Raw genomic sequence first — 16,093 nt, forward strand, 5'->3', positions numbered from 1 at the left:
GGTTTGGATCCATTAAAACGTTTAATCCCGCTGCAAAGGTTTGCACCTGTCCTAAGTCAGGAATCTGATGTACAGTTGTTTATGTAATATATACGTGTTTCTCGTTTCTCGTTTTGTTTATATAGATTAGACCGTTGGTTTTCCCGTTTGAATGATTTTACACTAGTAATTTTGGGGCCCTTTATAGCTTGTTGTTCGGTGTGAGCTAAGGCTCCGTGTTGAAGGCCGTACTTTAACCTATAATGGTTTACTTTTTAAATTGTTATTTGTATGGAGAGTTGTCTCATTGGCACTCACACCACATCTTCCTATATCTATGTATATACAATTACATGTACAGTTAAAGGATAAACATTCCCCAATAGTTTCTTGTAAATAGTTCATAAGTGATAAACTCCCTCTCAGCTTCAGTTTCTATTTCAGCCAAATTTCCTCTGAAGCATGTACAATTATTCTGAGATATAAGATCAAATAAACCCCATTATTAATTGTGCAAACATTGTGTTTGCCAACGATAAACATTGTGTTTGCCAACGATATCATATAATTAATTAAAATTTAAAGACAACATATACCAACAAAATACACATATAATTCAATAACTATGCATTCATCAGTTAAAAGAATCCAATACAATAACATACAACACCTGCAAGTTCCCATCAAAATTGTATCATATAGCGGCATTACATGAATTGAAATATTTTGAAAGCAATTACAAAACACACATTGACGTAAAAGTGTCATTCTTTACTGCAATAAAAGAAAGTTAAAAATAACGTCGATCAAAAAATGAAATGAAATATCTTGAAATATAATTATAATGTAGAGCAGATAAATGTTTTAGAGAATTCACACGAACAGTACAAAACGTAGAAAATAATTTATGTTTTGTTCGTTACTCATTGAATTACATCAAAAACATAAGGTACAAATGTATACATGATAGTAACATATGTTATTTATTTAGAAATACATGTTTTGATAATTCTGTATCATTGTTTTCTAAGCTGTCGGTCCTAGTTCTGATTTCGTTGAACCTGATCTGAGAATGATGCTAAACTTTGGTGATAAAAGAGGGACGAAAGATACCAAAGGGACAGTCAAACTCATAAATCTAAAACAAACTGACAACGCCATGGCTAAAAATAAAAATGACAAACAGAAAAACAATAGTACACACGACACAACATAGAAAACTAAAGAATAAACAACACGAACCTCACCAAAAACTAGTTGTGTGATAACGTGGATGATGTCGCTGTGGTTTTTCTGTAAACTATAAAAAACTGTAAACAAGTGTTATTTGGTGGTTTGGTTAGAAATAAAACAAAAAGAAATCCCGTGTTTGTTCTATCAACACATGTACATGTATGGCAGTTGTTTTTCGTTCGATTTGATGCTTAGTAAAGTATCAAGTCCTATCTTGCCTGCTTTAACATGCTTTATTGACTTCCCCCTTTTTTGAATTTACATTTGACCAATAGTAGTGTTGATATTTTTTTTATCGAGAAAATCGATAAACATTTCGATGTTAACTAATTCTTTTTTTCAATACGATTCATGATATATTTTTATTGGTCCTCTCCACAGTAGGGCATATGTTAACCTGTTCTATTATATGATTTTTGTTTAAAATCAAATTGATTGATGTACACTGGACTTGTATTTTCAAACATCGTTTTAAATATGACTATTTGGAAAGCATATACTCTAAAGATCTTGGGTATCCATTTAATTTTAATAGAATCGAACGAGTCAATGATATACATTACAACATTCCAACAACATGTAATAAGGAATTATGAATTATTCAAACTTCCGATCAATATTAAAGCAATTTGATTGGATCTTTTTACCTTTGCTGCATATTTAAATGTTGTTAAGCATTCAATTTCAACACTTCGACTACGTTTTAAAATGAAGATGCAAGGTTTCTTGTTAATGATTTCTATGATTATTTTATCTACACCACTAACGTACTGTGCCATGAGTGCTGTAAACAAAAAAACAAGTACTTTCACAGTCAAAAATGGAGAAAACATAATGTCGTCGTGTAACACAACAGATGTCTATTCAAAATCCGAATCAGCGTGCGGAGCGAGGTGTGTATTACATGATGCATGTTGTGTGGCCAGTTTTTCTAAAGAATCTTCAATATGTCGTCTCGACATAACTGAAAACTGTTGTGTAGCCACCAACACTGCCATCGGTTGGAGCGTTATGACAAGAAACCAGCACAGTAAGTTCAATGAAGTTTTAATAACTATAACTGATAATTCATATAATAAACCTCATCAACCAGTTCCCTCTTGTCTCTGTCTGTTTCTTAAGATTGTATAACAAGACAATTTATTAGTCAACATTGGTTGTATATTTCATGATATGTTCCTTACGTCGTAACTACAATTCCCTTCCAATAAGACTATTTACCGAATTTGTTATAACATAGGCAACACGACGAGTTCCACATGTGGAACATATTATGCTTACCCTTCTGGAGCACCTGAGATAACCCCTAGTTTTTAAATGGGGTTCGTGTGGCATATTCTTTAGTTTTCTATGTTGTGTGTACTATTGTTTGTTTGTTTGTCTTTTTCATTTTTAGCCATGTCGGTTTCAGTTTTTTTTTCAATTTATGAGTTTGACTATCCCTTTGGTATCTTTCGTCCCTCTTTCATATATTTCATATCTTTAATACTTAGTTTATCAGCAATACGTATTCTTAAGTGAATTAACGTCTGGTAGATTTACAATGTAATAAGTGACTGTTGAGCTGACTTATAATTGCAAAATATTCAATTGTCTAAATAACACAAATTTATAATACAAAACATTAACCCTACAATTATTCAAGATCAATGTTAAATCTGATGTTTTTTTGTTTAAAGTTCCAGCGACATGTGCAGGATGTATCAGCTTTGGCAATTCAATGTATTCTATAATTGGAGATTTGACAGAATGGGAGAAAGCGAAAGTAAGTAAAAATAGTGTAGACTTAGAGCATTGACGAGATACACGAAGGTCGTAACACTCTTTGCATATGTTTTTGAAATGAAAAAAAGTAATTTATGTATATGTTCTGATCATTTATTGATTTTAATTGAGTAATTGATAAATAGACATATATAAAATCATCTTAACAAATTGAATGCTAAAAAAACATTGGCAACTTTATCATAAAATATCTTACTAACAGGCGTATTTCTTCGCTTTATGAAGACCCTTCATAGTAGAATATACAATAAGCTTGTTCTTCTCCTTGATAAAGAATTGGGATTCACATATGCATGATATATAAATAAGAAGATGTGGTATGAGTGAAACTCTTCATCAAAGTCTCAATTTGTAAAAGTAAACCAATATAAGCCAAAGAACGACCTTTAACACGAAGCTATAAAGGGTATCAAACATGACAAGTGTAAAATTATTGGAGGGGGCTCGCGGGTTTAAATCAACTTTTTTTTTCTAATATAGGATTTTCCTATGTTTTTCTATGATTAAACTTTATCTTATACCTAATGGAAATATAAAATAAAAATATGGGGTCACCGTTCATTTAAGCTCACAATCTGCCTCCTAAAGAAGCATATATATTGTAAATGTCCTTTTTTTTCTGTTGAACTTATAGGAGAATTATTTGTAAGATCGAAATAAAAAAAAAAACTAAATTACAGAAATCGCAAAAATTTTACAATTTTTAGTTTATGTACAGCTTGCTTGAAAACGATAATAAAAATATAGGTTACCGATGGTTTAAAAAAGATATTCCAATTTAAACGTCAAAATATGACATTTTTGCACCAACGGGAGATAATTTGGAGCTTTTTCTATGATATGAACATTTTAAAAATCATCTGTGGCCAAACCAAATCGATTTTCCTTGGTGATTTTTGTACCATATTATAAAGTAATAACTAATTGTGTAATAAATACAATTTAAAATGAAAAAACAAATGTTTAATTTTTTGCTGATCTTTTTTCATACCCACGAGCCTCCTTAAACAGGAAAACCAACAGTCTACCCTTTATAAAGATCGAGAAACGAGAAGCATGTATGAACGACATCATCAATCAACATCCAGTGAACTCCAAGCTCCTGTGCAGCATGTTTAAAAAACGTTTTAATAGCCGCCAACCTTCACCCTACCCTGAAACAATATATTAGCCCATAGAAAGATACATTTTTGAAAAGCTTAACTCAATCAAAAATATTTAAACAATAAAAAAACACTGAGCGATATTTACATAAATGAACACAGCGTGAAAATCCAGCACCCAAATTGTACTTCTTTAAACATAGCTTGATATAACATAAGGAATGTTTTATTTACTCCTAAATATTTCATGTTGTGTTGTTGAAATCTTTAATTGTAAATATGAATACATTTACATGTGAACTACTATAGTCATTTTTAAACATTTAAAAAAATGCCATATTTAAAATAGCTTTTTCTCTAATAACATAATAAAGGTAAACTGTAAATGTATCGGAGGTAAGCTTGTGGAAATGGAAACATCAGAAGAGAATGAGTTTATTAAGAATGAAGTGACGACACTGAATACTGGAGGTAATTTTTTTTATATTTAAGTACACATACAGAAACGTATACGGTTGACTTCAATAAAATAGCACACCGACCCAAAAAGAGCTTAAACGTCAAGACCCAATATTCATGTATAAACAATCTCTATAGAAAACAAGTTTAAAGCTTCAAGATTAACATTGTACCTTTTGTCGTTTTCATCAACCTATTAACCATATAGAAGAAGAGGAAAATGTTTTCATACTGACTATTAAATTCCAGTCTCAGATTCACTGTTCGAAATAAAAGATAAGACGACATTGTTCTGTTCTGAAAGGAATACAAAGACATATTACCAGTGTTTTGCAGTACAATTACTTGTGATGCCGCGTCCAAGTAACGACTAAATAATACCAAACTAGAGATTAATCAAAATAGATTTGCGGTTTGCATCAGCTGGACAGCAACAGCAAACATAATCAAAGCACCAATCGGCATACACTCATTCAAAATCTTTTCGCTTACCGATCCTAATATGCAAATTGAAGAAATACTATAACCACTGATTTTCTGAAATGGAAAGGGCAGTAACAAATTATAAAACAAAACACTAATTCCATGATGGGAATTGGAGAGACAAGTGCACGACCACGATAATAACTTGTATAACGAAGTACCATTTCTTTCAAAATGATATTTACAAAAATAGTGGATATCTATGCGTGGCAGCATATATACGATACAATGGACATCAGTACGGTCTATAATACTAATTAGGGTTGTTAACGGGTTAAGCATCGGAAGGACCGAATACCGAACACCAAAAATGCTAACCGGTTAACCGGACGTTTTTTTTTCAATTTTAGTAGATTTGAAAAAAATGTGCATTGAAATAATTAATAAATTTGTTTTATTTAGAAATTATTTGACAGATCAATTATCCAATATATTGATTGCTATGGGTAATTCATAAAACATAACATTAATTAGAACGTACGCAACTTGTCTGTCAGCTCGGGGCTAAAACTTAAGTAAACCTAATTAGTATACAAGTCTTTTTAAACTGTAATTTGAAATCAGTTATTCTATATAGAATGTAAAATAATAGATCATTTTATTTTAATTCGGGTTACATGAAAATTACAAACATAAGATCTGTAAAGACTTTTGCCGACACATTCCAATTTTTCACGATCTCCTTCACAATTTTATTTTTTTATTTGATATTGCGCATAAACCTACATCTAAATGTGCAAACTCCATATCGTTCAAGCTAGGCTTTGTCATATTATAAACGAAATGCCAACTAAATAAATTGAGAAATGAAAAACAACGAGAATATAATTAATGTCCTATACTTGATGGTTCGAGTTTTCAGAGATTTTCAATTCGACGAGATCAAGATGTTTTTTTTTTTCAATCTGAAGTTATTACAAACGCCATTATAGTAGTTACGAAGTATTGGATTATAAAAAAACAACCTTCTTAAGGAAACCTCGCAGACAAGCCTTATAATGCCAAAGGACAAACTTTAATTCATCGTAATATAAAATATATTTGAAGGATGCAACAAATAAGGCCGTCACACATCATCTTAAACTACCGGTTAACCGGTTTATCGGTCGAACGATTATTCCAGTAACCGGTTAGGCAAAACTGTATGATGTATAATATTGTTTATAAGCAAATACGTTATTAGATTTACCTAATATGTATATCCAATAGGCACTATACAGCTTAGTATAACATTTATACATATATTATACAAATTATTAAAAGAATGAAGCGGATTATGACACAAAGACCTATTCAACAAACAAATCCACTAGGATAATTAGGTCTTTCCACTTTTCCGTAGAGAGACCTATTTGATTTTTTCTGATTATTATTAGGTCATTCAACCTTTCAGTGGAAAGACCTATTGCTTGTGTTCTGGTTATTAGGTCTTTCTTCTTTTCCGTAGTTTTAATCTGACAATTGTTTTCTTCACCAAATTCCTTCGCTGTTTTGTTGTTTCGCAATATGTCGCTCAGATATTTGGAATATGATAATGAACAGTTTATTCGCTGTTGAAACGAACACTGTTTTCCTATTATCGCTAAAACTTTCCAACCGTATAAAATTGCGACAAATATTATTGACCAAATTGTTCGTAATACCCTCAGAAATGTTCTAATTAATTTTGACGGAAGCTATCCGGAGACTCAATATGAGAGTTATTTCCCCTTATGCATTTGATACAAATGATATGCACATGAACTCATAAACCGTAAGGCGCATCAATCTATAGTTTGTTTATTTGAGGTCCTTGGGTACCCAACTTAAAAAATGAAATCAAGGTCAAAGGTCAAGGTCATGTTCTAAATTTTGACATTCACTTCAAGCTGTTTTTACTCAGAAAAAATGTAGGGGTGAAATTTAAAAATAATGTGATAAAAATGTTTGTCACGACATGATTAATTTGGAGATTTTGTGTCGTAATGTTATACGTCATTTTTGGGGGTTCCGTGCCACAGAAATGGAAAAATGAACAAATTAGCTAATAATAGCTCCAAACTTTAAATCTATCATGATGCGTACTTTTAATTTATCCTTGTTAATCATTCAAGGCCCACAACCACACCTCTCGACCCCCTCCCTTTTTTTTTGATTTTCCATTTCTGTTCTATTAAAAAAATACCAATCCTTCTTTTTTATGATCAAACATCTTTCTTGAAAACAAATCTATTCCTGCAAAAAAAAGTCTGCTTCAAATCATAATTTCTGAAAATTAATCGATAAACGTTTTGTTAAATTACTATTTAACCCGCATTTTTTTGTGTGTGCAGGCAATGAATGAGTCGACCAGTGGTCAGTGATTGGAAAATAGTTTTCCTGTACAATAAATCGAGAAAATATATTTTCCGTTAGCAGTATAAAGTACGTGCTGTCTGCTTGACGTTCCAATCTCAGTGAATCTGGATAGAGAAATTAAAATCAATAAAGTATAAATCCTTCCAAAGGTCGTAAATAGTAGTAAAATCCTAGAATCAAATTTCTAGACATGCTTTTGAAAAGAAATCTGTGTTCCCGTATATAAGTGTACTAAAAAAGCATACAGGATCCGACATCAATGACCTGTAAATGAAAGACAACTAAATCCGTTTGCACATTATTAATACTTATAGGTGCGTTCAGGACGAAGTCTCTCTCTGCAAAGGAATTAATCTTTCTGTGTATACTGATCAGCTTCATGACGTCACAATCACACCAACCATTTGGTGCAGCGCCTGCTACATCATTTAATATAGGGGTTTTCCACTTTTCGGAAGGAATTAAAATTTGAACAAAAGATCCATGCAGGTCAGGTCCGATTTCCTTTAAATACAAGTTTGAATACAATGCATACACAATTATATTAATAAGTAAATAAGACACAAATTCCGGAAAGCCCTATAAAAAAAGAACATTTATAAAGGAAGATGCAAGTCTATTTTTGGAGGCCTGTTTGAATCCTTGCAGGTTCCGCTATGAATATAATTAAAATGCTGCACAGATCCGTGTTTGTATGCTCCTAGAGCCTAGGTCTCAAGTGTTTGAACACGGGTACTAGGCTCTCAATGCCTTTTTCACGTGTTCCTAGGGGCTAGGTCTCAAGTGTTTAAACACAGACACTAGGCTCTTAATGCCTTTTTATTGTGTTCATAGAGGCTAGGTCTCAAATGTTTAAACACGGCTACAAGGCTCTCAATGCACTTTCACGAGATCCTAGAAGGTAAGTCTCGGGTGTTTGAACACGGGCACTAGGCTCTCAATGGCTTTTTAACGTGTTCTTGTTTCTAGGTCTCAAGTATTTAAACACGGGCACTATGCTTTCAATGCCCTTTTTACGTGGTCCTAGAGGCTAAGTTTTGAGTGTCAAAACACGGGCACTAGACTATCATTGCCTTTTTCACGAGCTCCTTGAGGCTAGGTCCCAAGTGTTTAAACACGTGCACTTGGCAATGCCCTTTTCATGTGATCATAGAGGCTAAGTCTCGAGTGTTTAAACACGGCCACTAGGCTCTCAATATCTTTTTCACGTGTTCCTAGGGGTTAGGTCTCAAGTGTTTAAACACGGGCACTAGGCTCTCAATATCTTTTTCACGTGTTCCTAGGGGATAGATCGCAAGTGATTAAAGACTTTTTTACACAAGTTTTATTGGCCAATAACTTGTGTAGCCAAGAGCAAAATTGTGTTATTACATTTTATTCAATTTTGTAATTTGAAAACACACTTTCAGTTTTGAATATTCCTCGGAGTTTGGTATTTTTTTTTTATATTAGTCGCTGTTTCATAAATATGAGTATAGTTAAAGGAATATGCGTTGTACGTCAATATTTCTCAAGTACTACAATATGCATGGGTAATATTCTAGAGTTCACATAGCTAAGATCTCAATCTATAAACTGTATTAATACAAGTATTCAATTAATTGTATTCAATAATTTAAACTTCATATATCAATATAACCTGCATAATAATAGTCTTTTATTTCTGAAACTATTTGACATATTTCCCTTTTCTTTTTAAAGTTATTAATCAAATATATTTCAAACAATCAAAGAATTTGTTAAGAAAAATCAACGCTCATACATGTATACAAATGATATATTCTGTGTTTAACTCAGATAAAATTGCACACTGATTCATTCTATTTAATTTCTATTTTCAAAGCTGCAACGAAATGATTTGGAATCCAGTTTGTCTCATTCATGTCTGTTCTTGTTGTTGTCCAGATAACATAAGATGTTTCAAGGCCTATTTTTGGCCTAGGTAGGATTAACCTATGAAGGTCCTTTCGAACATTTGGATTGCCTTGCATAAGATACACAGACAAAAATGGTCTCCACAAAATATTTGAAAGTGAAAACAATCAACCAGCTGATGCTAATCAAAAATTGCAAAATCATTCAACAGCGAACTGATACGATATGCACAAGACCTCACCCCACAAAAATATTTTGTAATGATGACCAGTATTGTAGCCTATTGTAGAATAAATAGTTTCGTTTTTCCAAAACTCATTACGCATATATTATAAGGACCAAAATACAAATATTTCATTTTTTTTCAGTCAAAGGATACTGGATCGGTGGTTATAATTTCAACAATGATAATGACTTGGAATGGATCAGTAAACCTTACCAAGTAATGTCATATAGTGACATGTACCTAAGTCAACCCGACAATCCAATGACCGAGCTATGCATGATGATTTGGAGGAATTTTAATTTTCGCTGGGGTGATCATTCTTGTAACAGCCAGCTTTCATATATATGCGAATTTTAGAACCAATAAAGTTAACAATTTTGAACAAGTACTTGTAGATAGTACATTGCTGTTGATGATATCAGTCATGTTTGTACGATGATAGACGAACACGTGATTCTATTTAAAGCAGTTAAACTTTTGATATTTGTTAAATTATTTCCTGGCATCTTATTCTGTATATCAAAGCATCTGCTATGCATAATTTGTTTATTAATACAAGTAATCATCCATTCGTTAAAATGGATGTGTTGTACAAATGAATTCATTCAATTTGTTAACCTTTTGAAGTAACATTGTTATGTATGGTAAGTGTTCAAGAGGTGGGATTTTAATATGACTCTTAAATGTTCTTAGTTAAGAAGGCAGCACTTCTTGTAATACTTTGAATCGTTTAATGCTGACAAAATGTGTTTTAGCAATTTTGTTAATTAGAAGTTTCATATAACATCTAGACAACATGGATACATGTTTAATTGGCGCTATATGATACATGTACAAATATCAATATATAATGTTTTATATTTTGTATTTTTGTCATGTTTGCATTTGTTTTTTGTTGATGTCCTTTGTCTATAATTCAATGATGACTGTTGTACCCCTATTTTGACATTTATACCTATCATGACTGTTTGTTTTGTCCACACATCGTTGTCAATATAATAGAATTGTATGCGACTGTCATACAAGTGAGAGGTTAGATAGTTATTAAACCAATGTTAATCCACTATGTTATGCATAAGAAAATGCCCGTACCAAGTCAGGAATATAACAGTAGTTATCTATTTGTTTGATGCATATGAGCTTTCGATTTTGACTTTGATATGGGACTTCTGTTTCGAATTTTCTTCGGAACTTTTTTTTTTTACTTTTTTTTTTACTTGTTAACTGTTTGATAATCACATTTCGTAATTATTTTTCAGGTGATCGGTATATACATTTTGATTCTTAAAATACATAACTGTTACAAAAATGGCCTAATGAGATGAGGTCTATACCAGAATCCACGTGCAATTAATCATAAGATGCCGATTTCAAAGCAGTTATATAGTTCGTTAAATATTGATAAAATTTTCTTATAATTCAAAATTATTGTACAAATTGCCCATGACAACTAATCATGCATTAATTCTAAGTTGTCAAACGTAATTTGAGTGCATTCAAAATGCTTAAAGGCCGATAGCTGATGCATTTGTTTGTTTGAATATATCTGTTTATTAAAGATCGCAAGGATGCCATGTGAATACATTTATTGGGCTTCAAGAGCTACATTTGCAATAAAGCCTACAATGGCTCCACTTTTCATAATAGAAAAAATAAGTTGCGTCATGAAGAGATAATGATGAAAAAGTAAAATCTTGTCCGTATCATGCTCATAAATCTGCTATTGCTTTCAGACTTAATCATATTGCTTTATTTTGTATTTCTGATAGTTATTGCAAACCTCTTTTGATTAGTATTGGTATGACTTGTACGCAAGTTTAAAGTTGAAAAGACTTTAATGTACATTCTTGTTTTTGTAAACTATGCCGACGACTCTTAATAAAGATTATAAAGTGAATCATTAATTGTTCTGATATATTTTATCAATGGATCACATACACGTCGTTACATTTTTGAACTGAGACTGTTTGCCCATTGTTGAGTTGATTGATTAGGAAGGCGTACCTCATTGTCCTATATTACTATCATTAGATACATTCAAACGAATTGAATTCAACTGAAGTAATTAAATTAATCGTATTCAGACAACATACGATTAGATTTCCATATATACTGGTATACGCAGATTTGGTATGATTGCCAATGAGACAACTCTCCATCCAATCACAATTTGTAAAAATAAACCATTATATATCAAAGTACGGTCTTCAACACGGAGCCCTGGCTTACATAGACCAGCAAGCTATAAACATGATAAAGGGCCCCACATATGATTATTGAAAAAAATGTTCAAACGGGAAAACCAACGGTCTGATGTATTGATGAACTACTGATCAAGGTGTAATACCACCAAATTATGGTACGTCACATCCGGTTGTATACGAAAGTAGGTCGAAAAAAAATATTCCCTTGAATTTGACAGTTGTAGGTAATTAATCCTATATTTTATTGCAGTAACTATATTCAAAACACCATTATTTTTCATTTGGGATTTCTATAGAAAATTTTGTAATCTTGAGGTTACATGGTGACTAAACCTTGTACACAGATAAAATAAGGGGAGACATTTTATTGGTTAACTTTGAATGATGGTTATTTTCTTTTTCAGGATAAAACTTTACTCATGCCAAGTATTTCTTTATTTGAAACAAAGATGAATTCTGCGCATTTTTTTGAAAAGTGCAAATTTAACAAAGACTAATAGAGGGAAATCAATGGTGGTATTACACCTCAATACGTATGTACTTTTCAAAGTTCTATTCATCAAATTAAACACTAAAAGAAAAGATAATAATTAAGAATTGAATGCTTCTTTTTGTAAATTTATTGGGGTGTAAAAGCGTTGACCGAAGTACATTTCATTCTAAAAATGTACGCACGGTCAACGCTTTTACAACCCTATAATGTTACAAAAAGAATCATTCAATACTTATAATTACATTTTTTAGCTATGATTATGAAAACACGAACTTTATATATTTTATTATTTAATTCACCTGAAAGTGTGCACTTTATTGTTGGAGCACGTGTTATCATGAATGAAAGGTTGTATTGAGCAATGCAACTGCTTACGGAATAACACGTGATGTGCAGTTAGCCAATCACAATAAAATATTATAATGAAACATACATCTAATGTAATCATGTAAAAGTATGTGTATGCAACGGACATTCTCAGTGTATGTAAAGTGCGGATCCTAAAATATCATTTTCACTGTATATGCCAGAAATTTTTGATGTAGAATGATAAATAAACAGACGACTTTTTTTTGTATAAACAATTATACAAACTAAGCAATCAAGTCAACCAAAGTTTTGCTTTACATGCATTGGGAAATTAGCTGTAAAGCCTTAATTTAGCCGACTTGCTCAAACAATAGATAAAGTAAGAGACGGATTTGATAAAATTTAACTTACGGAGGAAAGTTTGGTTTTAAAACACTCTAAATAAATTCAATAGAAATAACATTTATTTCAAATGTATTCCATTTTTAAAATTTCTTATGAATCGTATAGGGATCTTTATCCTTTTTTTTTATCCATTTCCATATCCTTGTTTTTTTTTATCCATTTCCATGACACTTCACCACTAATTACGTACATTTTGATAAAGATTGAATCGTTGTTTTTCCCGTTTAAAAGGTTTTACACTGGGGCCCTTTATAACTTGCTGTTCGGTGTGAGCCAAGACTCCATGTTGAAGACCGTATTTTGACGTATAAAGGTATTCTTTTATAAATTGTGACTCGTTTTGAGAGTTGTCTCATTGTCACATATGACATCTTATCTATCTGTGGCTCAATCCGAAACGAGACGGGATAAAAAGGGATAAAAAACACACTATTTTTAATATATTTATAATGGGCTTAATATGAGTCAGAAAAGAGTAGAATAATTGGTCGCGTTGGGGTATAAGCGTGACGCGGAAGCCGATTTTTTTGTAAGCGTGACACGTGATAGTCAAATGATTGTGTCGTGAAAACGAGAAATAAAGTATAGCGGGACACGGAAAATTTTAAAAAATGAGAACTGCATAGTATAAGCGAGATACGGGAATCTGATAAAGCAGTAAGCGGGATCAGGGATCAGACCCCCCCTCCCCCCAATGAGACCGCAGAATAAAATATTTTTTTTATCTTCATCCTATTGTTACAGTCATGCCTTCAATAACAAATGTATCCCATGCATGCATTTTTATAGACAAAAGACCTTATGGATATTTGGAGTTTTTTGACATGCTGAATCTAACATTGTATCCAGTTTGGGGATTTTTACCAAGTTACCGAAATAGCCCACATAGAAGTCCAAAGGGTCTAAGATCATCAAACATGAATTGTAGCATGCATGTTGTGTACAATTACCCAAATGTGCATTGTTTGACCTCTGTGGTAGTATCCACTCGCGGATCTAGAAATTTTTATAAGTAGGGGTCCAATGACTACCTAAGAGGGGGCCTGCTCCAGTGATGCCATATAAAAGTATCCCAATGTTTTCCAAAAAGGGGGCAACCCCCTGTCCCCCTAAATCCTCTTCTGGTATCGAGCTGTTCATTACGGATAATTTTTTTTGTATCAAGGGTGCTCTACTTCACGTACCAATGCAAACAAAAAAGTTCGCCCACACCTTACATTTCATGTTTTAATGACTGTGGATAATTTATGTCACATACCGTTTCACCTTATACAGTTAAAATCATGCAAGCAACAATCGAGTCAAGAACATTTGTTCTACCAAAACTGTCTTTTTCAGAATATGGAAATTGAAGCAGTTGAGGGTACAACTTGGGAAAGTTAATATTTTATAAGCTTTTCTGTCACCATTGTGTTTCAAGATGCATATTTCTCTGTTCGCAAGTGTATTTATTGCGTGGAAGATAACGTCCTCAAATGTACTCGTCACTATTTTACACAGACTGCACTTAAACTCCGCAATATCAATCTTTGACTTAAAAAAAATACAGAAATATCTTTTAATTTTTTTTTTAAATCAAGGAAAAACGTAATTTGAGGAATAAAATAGGACATTTTGAGAAGCGAAGAATGAATGAGGAGTTTGTATTTCAATTTGAAAATACATTTATCATAAATTCTAAAGTCATCAACTAAGTTTTTTCATTGGTTTCAAGTGCATTTATCACATAATTCTACAATAAAAATTCCTCGCATCTTCGAAAATTCCACATCAGAAATGACTGCACTAACAGTGATAATTCATCGCATCTATAGTTAAAATGGATCGCTTTCAAAAATCGATATGCTATATTATGTTGCTTTTATAACACTTATTTGAACTTTAATGCCGCTATGTTTGTACATAATAAAGACATATCACAATGAAAATATGTAAAATCTTTCCTTCAAATCAATTAACTTGGTATTTTCAAAACGTAAACAAATACAGTTTTCCCATGATCCTTTATTCTACCATAGACATACCGGCATATGACAGTGAAAATGGACTAGCTGGATTCGCACTTTATATACACTGATTCTATCAATGAAAAAAACAAACGTTCGATTTTGTAAATTAGCCATGTTAATGTACAGCAATGATCTCGTCATTTACTATATGCACATCGATCTGTCGTACCAGTATGACGCAATGTCTTTGTTGCTGATTTTTTAAAACTAGTGTGGAGTTTTACGTCATAATCAATAAAAACAGGCAAATACGAAAATACACATAACAAACACACCGCCATTAACAGAAGCTTTTTTTTTTTAAGAAGTAGGTTTTCTGGTAGAATGCATATGTTTTGAGAAATATTCTTATGTCATCATAACAGAAAGGTTCCGATATATCTAAACAAAAAAAGATTTTTCGTTTAATATTGATACTAAATAAATAGCACCATACTGTATTTGTAGTATCACTGTTTCAAGGAAAGTTATTATTAAAATATACATTCTGATAGAACACATCAATTACACTCATCAAACAGGACCCTTTAAATATGTACTACTTTCTGGTATGTGCTTTCTGGCCAGGCCCGAATTAGTGGTGTAACATAAAATTAGACAAAATTCAACGGAAATTACTTGATATTGTGCTGCACAATTTGCAACCGTCCTGTTCTTTCCATGTCAGTACGATGATTTTACATGTTAAATAATATATATCACATAGTTATCGTTATGACATTTAGTAGCCCCATGTAGGAACCCTCGACTCGTAGGAGAACGTTCTCTCAGGAGTCAGAAGTTGATTTACTGGTAGGGAAAACCTCTGTTTTACTCTTCTTACACGAGAGGCATTTGAAGCCGGCGACCTCATGTAAGTTATAGATAATGCATATTTTAAGGTTTTTCTTGTCGTAGAACACACCTTGGGGTGTCAGGATTGTTCAAAGAAAGACCTCCCTCCGGTCGGTCTTTCATTTGATCAATCCTGACACCCCAAGGTGTGTTCTACGACAAGAAAAATATGCATTATCTGACTTATATACCGTCAAAAAAATATTAATTTTATTAAGATTTGTAAAATTTAGTATCGTATTTTACCGACAACACTTAAGTGGGATATTCCTTTTTAATGCGTTCAGGTTTTAATACGGCCTGCGGCTCATTTAGAATGTGAAATACAACTCACTAAATAATTTAGATATAAACCATTT

The 16,093-nt window shown here is 32.3% G+C and overlaps 1 long non-coding RNA gene across 1 annotated transcript; it reads left to right on the forward strand.

Annotated features, from left to right (window-relative positions):
* The first annotated feature begins 1,653 nt into the window (after positions 1-1,653).
* LOC143081855 (uncharacterized) lies at positions 1,654-10,001 on the forward strand. Its single transcript, XR_012980122.1, has 4 exons — positions 1,654-2,242; positions 2,892-2,977; positions 4,475-4,571; positions 9,623-10,001. It is a non-coding gene; the product is annotated as an uncharacterized LOC143081855 (long non-coding RNA).
* The last annotated feature ends 6,092 nt before the right edge of the window (positions 10,002-16,093 follow it).

Source organism: Mytilus galloprovincialis, chromosome 7 (genome assembly GCF_965363235.1).
Source record: "Mytilus galloprovincialis chromosome 7, xbMytGall1.hap1.1, whole genome shotgun sequence".
In the NCBI taxonomy this organism is placed as follows: domain Eukaryota; kingdom Metazoa; phylum Mollusca; class Bivalvia; order Mytilida; family Mytilidae; genus Mytilus; species Mytilus galloprovincialis.